Consider the following 6,000-nt stretch of genomic DNA (forward strand, 5'->3'; position numbering starts at 1 on the left):
TATTTTTAATTATGTGAGAAGACTAGTTTAAATAAAATTCATTTTATTTTACTCTTAAATATTGCGTTTCACATAGGATGTAAGATTTTTTTCTTAATTTCGAATTTTTAATAACAAGAACAAATTCAGGATACCATAAGAACGTGAAATGGTAACATTATTCTCTGGTACCGCGGAGTCTTACTTCTTTCGAAAACTGTTACCGCCTTCGGTCTAGGTAACGCCTTAAAACCCGTTTTTAGCTCCATCGATGGGTTATAAATCACATTCAGCTTGTCTAGCCTTAAGCCCTGGCGTTGTACGCCAAGGCTTGAGAAATCCGTTGTAATGATTTTGCTCCAGATAAATCTGGCTCTCTAATAGAAAAATCTAGAATCTTTACAACTTCATTATGGTCCACTCTTTTTAAATATATCAGTTCATCATTAACGATTAAAACAGTTTTATTCATGAAACAGATCCCAACACTCCTACTCCTAGACCTGGCCCCTGTCAGACTCCATTTTCGGTCACTGTCGGAACAGCTAGGAACGTGAAATGAATGACTCTAGAGGGCGCTAGAATATTCCCAAAAAATATAAGCCCCTCCCTCTTATTATGAAAAGTATGACTTCAAGGCGCAAGCATTGTCTTGTTTCAACGTTCTCGAGGTATCCTTAGTTCGTTCTTGTTAATAACTATATGCCTATATATATCTCATATCTTAAATTTAATAAACATTTTACCCATTTTGACAATATATATATTCACTTCTTGACATTGCGTTATACAAGTTGGTAAGATTTCTGAGCTTTTCAATTATTTATTTATAAATTATATTCATTATTTGAAAACCATTTTTTTTTTATTTTAAACACTGGTTTTGTTTGTATAGGCGGTAAGATTTCTCAGTTTACCGCAAATATTTACTTCTTATTTGTGTGCCTAGTTTGATAACATTTATCTTTTTTATTTTTAAACATTGTGTTTTGCTTAGGATGTGAGATTTTATTTTTTTTGGATTATTTCGATTATTTAAAAACTACATGCCTATTTTGACCATATATATGTTTTTATATTTTTGTGCATTGTGTTATGCTAAGTTGGTAAGATTTCTGCGCTTGTCAATTATTAATTTATTAGATCTATTAAAATTTTTGAAACAGTAATATTTTTTATCTTAAACTTTGTATTATGTCCCTATAGGTGGTAATATATCTTTGTTAATAGCAAATATATATTTTTTAATTATGTGTTAAGCCTAGTTTGAAAAGATTTTCGTTTTATTTTATTTTTAAACATTTGGTTTTGTTCAGGAAGTAAGATTTTTCTGATCATTTCGATAATTTAATATTTCGATGCCCATTTTAACAATATCAGAAACCGGTTTATGTACTAAGAACGTCGGATCATAGCTGTAGTCTCTTGTACTACCCTCGCGGTATACGGACTAAATACCCCCAAGACAAAAGACCCCCGGTCATAATCCCCCCATTTTTAAAAACGTTCAAAATCCCCCCTCTCTCAAGACAAAATCCCCCGGTCATTTTCCACCCATCGTAGTTAAGAGTACAAAATCCCCCCACCCTCTAGACAAAATCCCCCACCCTCTAGACAAAATCCCCCCACCCTCTAGACAAAATCCCCCACACTCTAGACAAAATCTACCCACCCTCTAGACAAAATCCCCCACGCTCTAGACAAATTCCCCGGTCATAATCCCCCGACAATAAAAAATACAATATCAATATTATCTAAAACACTGGAAGCCTCAGCGATCTGGTGGCGTAGTTAATTAATTAGCTGGCACCTTTTCCAAAATATTTTCCTATTAATTAGCTGGCACCTTTTCCAAAATATTCTCCTATTAAATAGCTGGCACCTTTTCCAAAATATTCTCCTATTAAATAGCTGGCACCTTTTCCAAAATATTCTCCTATTAATTAGCTGGCACCTTTCCAAAATACTCTCCTATTAATTAGCTGGCACCTTTTCCAAAATATTCTCCTATTAATTAGCTGGCACCTTTTCCAAAATATTCTCCTATTAATTAGCTGGCACCTTTCCAAAATATTCTCCTATTAATTAGCTGGCACCTTTTCCAAAATATTCTCCTATTAATTAGCTGGCACTTTTTCCAAAATATTCTCCTATTAATTAGCTGGCACCTTTTCCAAAATATTCTCCTATTAATTAGCTGGCACCTTTTCCAAAATATTCTCCTATTAATTAGCTGGCACCTTTTCCAAAATATTCTCCTATTAATTAGCTGGCACCTTTTCCAAAATATTCTCCTATTAATTAGCTGGCACCTTTTCCAAAATATTCTCCTATTAATTAGCTGGCACCTTTTCCAAAATATTCTTCTATTAACTAGCTGGCACCTTTTCCAAAATATTCTCCTATAAATTAGCTGGCACCTTTTCCAAAATATTCTCCTATTAATTAGCTGGCACCTTTTCCAAAATATTCTCCTATTAATTAGCTGGCATCTTTTCCAAAATATTCTCCTATTAATTAGCTGGCACCTTTTCCAAAATATTCTCCTATTAATTAGCTGGCACCTTTTCCAAAATATTCTCCTATTAATTAGCAGGCACCTTTTCTAAAATATTCTCCTATTAATTAGCTGCCACCTTTTCCAAAATATATTAGCGACCAACAAAGGTATGCCTTTTCCAAAATGTTATTTTTTACATTTATTGGGGGGAATGTGTCCTGGGGCTGGGGGGAATTTGTCCTAGGGCTGGGGGGAATTTGTCCTAGGGCTGGGGGTATTTTGTCTTCATCATCCATTCGGGGGAAATTGTCCGGGGGATTTTGTCTCCTACCTGAGGGGATTATGTCTTTTTCTTCTCTAATGGGGGGATTATGTCCGGGGGATTATGTCCAGGGGGGATTATGTCCTACATTCTACCCTCGCATACTTTATTGGTAAACTTTGTCTGCTTATATTTTGACTCCACCCACAAATTTTGTTTCTAGAGGTCAAAAATGTCATTGTTATCTCTATTTTCGTGGTTAAATATTTTTTTTTCGAAATTGCTCCAGTGGTAAAAAAGCAAAACGGACAACAATGCCATATAACTGCCGATTTAGTAGAATTAAGTTTTAAAGTTACGAATATATTTAATTGATGCTTCCTCAAATATTTTCTTCAAGTATCTGGTTTTTCTTTATTTTGTACTATAATTGCTATTGTAGTACATTTATAAGTTATCATTTTTATTTACTTGCCTTATGCAGTATCTATATTTAAAGCCCAATATATGAGAGAATAAGGCGGATAGATGGCCAGCGCGAGTTTTGAAATAATAAACCACTCCCATCAAAACATAAAAAGTAGTCGAGGATGGGTAGGAAATTTACTAGGTTCAACCTTCTTCTTACGTAAATCCGTTTTTGACAACGTATATATAAATATATATACATTTTAATTTTTGCACATTGCGTTATGCAAAGTTGGTAAGATTTCTGAGCTTGTCAATAATCTAGTTATTAGTTCCTTTCCTCATAATTTGATTACAATTGTTCTTTTTATTTATTGCGTTTTGTCTGTATAGGCGGTAAGATTTCTCTTTTTATTGCAACAATATATTTTTTAATTATGCGAAAAGAGTAGTTTAATAATATTTCTGATTTATTTTTGCTATGAAACATTGTGTTTAGCATAGCGTGCAAGATATTTCTGATTTTTTCAATTAAATAATAATAATAATATGCGTATCTTTTTTTTTAATTTTTGGCATTGTGTTTTGCAAAGTTGGTAAGATTTCTGAGCTTTTCAAATATTTACTTATAAATTCTATTCATTATTGGATAACAATTATTTTTTTATTTTAAACATTATGGTTTTGTCTGTATAGGCGGTAAGATTGCTCAGTTTACCGCAAATATTTACTTTTTATTTGTGTGCCTAGTTTGATAACATTTATCTTTTTTATTTTTAAACATTGTGTTTTGCACAGGATGTGAGCTTCTATTTTTTGGATTATTTCGATTATATATAAATATATGCCTATTTTAACCATATATATATATATATATATATATATATATATATATATATATATATATATATATATATATATATATATTTTAATTTTTGCACATCGCGCTATGCAAAGTTGGTAAGATTTCTGAGCTTATCAATAATTTATTTATTAATTCAGGGGTAGATTTAATTTTAGAAGTAGGAATAGAGAAGGGTTAGTATTTGCTTCAGTCCGACTCATAGCCCAGTAAAGAGCCTCTCCCAACAACACGTAACGAAAAGTTTAAAATATCTTATTGGCTCACTTAAACTACGTTTTGATGACGTTGCTGTCAGGGACGGCGAAAAATTCGTAATTCGTCTTTACCTCTGTCGCTATGTCCCGCCTCTTCTTTGATACCCCTCCCCCGTCTCGTGGAAGGGGGTCCAGGACTTTGACGCGCGCCCACATTACTCTGTTCTCCATTCCCACTTCTATAATTAAATCTATTCCTGATTAAATCTTTTCCTAATTTTATTACGACTATTCATATTTATTTTATTGCGTTTTGTCTATATAGGCGGTAAGATTTCTCTGTATATTGCTAAAATTCATTTTTTAATTATGTCTAGAGTTTGATCTATATTTTTTAAGTATGTAAAAAGACTAGTATAATAATATTTCCGATTTATTTTATTATTAAACATTGTGTTTTGCATAGCATGTAAGATATCTCTAATTTCTTCGTTTAAATAATAATAATATGCCTATTTTGCAAATATTTTTTTCAATTTTTGGACATTGTGTTATGCAAAGTTGGTAAGATTTCTGAGCTTGTCGATTATTATTTTATAAGTTCTATTACTAATTCAATTACAATTATCCTTTTTTATTTTAATTATTGTGTTTTGTTTGTATAGGCAGTAATTTTGTTTTTTTGCTAAATTTTACTGTTCATTTTGTCCAGAGATAAAACTTTTCGTTTTATTTTACTTTTTTAAACATTGTGTTTTGTCTGTATAGATGGTACAATTTCGCTGTTTATTGAAAATATTTATTTTTAATTATAAACCTAGTTAGTGAAAATTTTCGCTTATTTGCAATGCTTAGCCCGTAAGATTTTTCTGTTTACTTCATATTGTTTTTAATAATTATTTTCCTTGTTTGAAGACAGTCTTTTTTGTTTTATTTTGAACATTGTTTTTTGTGTAGTCAGTAAGATTGCATATCTGAATGATATATATTTTTGTTCAATGTTTACTAGGTCCAATTCTTATTAATTTTTATTTGCTTTTTAAAAATTGTGTTTTGCATAGACAGTAAGATTTTTCTTTTTATTTCGGTTAATTCAGTGAATAGGTTGACAACAATATTCGTTATTTTTGTCTTTATTTACTTTGTCTTTGAAAAGGAGGTGAGATTTTTCTTTTTATTTCGACAATTTTTATTATTATTGATTTATTAGTTTTATACCTTGTTTGATAACTATTTCTGTTTTCTTTTGTCTCTGAATATTTTGTTTTGCATAGCCAGTAGGATTTTTCTGTTTATTTCGAGTTTTTATTTATTAGTCTTATACCTTGTTTGATAAATATTTCCGCTTTATTTTGTATTTCAATGCTTTATTAATTTGAAAACTATTTCCGTTTTGTTTTTCTTAATTATTATTAATTTTTTTTGATAAAAGGTGAGATTTTTTCTGTTTATTTCGAGTTTTACTATATTAATTAATTGCATAGTTTGATAACTATTTCCGTTCTTTTTTCTTAACATTTTTTTTTCGATAGAAGGTGAGATTTTTCTGTTTATTTCGAGTATTTTCATTAGTTATTTACCTAGTTTGATAACATATTCCATATTATTTTGTTTTTATACATTTTGTTTTCCATAGTCGGTATGATATTTCTGCTTATTTCGAGTTTTATTTATTTACTCTAAGCGTAGTTTGATAAACATTTGGATATTTTTTCATCATTATTTTTTGTAAAGGCAGTAAGATTTCTTTGTTTGTTTCGATTAATTTACTGAATAGTTTGATAACAATTTC

Source organism: Phalangium opilio, unplaced genomic scaffold (assembly GCF_054372755.1).
Source record: "Phalangium opilio isolate 3A_F unplaced genomic scaffold, DU_Popi_V2 ptg000390l_1, whole genome shotgun sequence".
In the NCBI taxonomy this organism is placed as follows: domain Eukaryota; kingdom Metazoa; phylum Arthropoda; class Arachnida; order Opiliones; family Phalangiidae; genus Phalangium; species Phalangium opilio.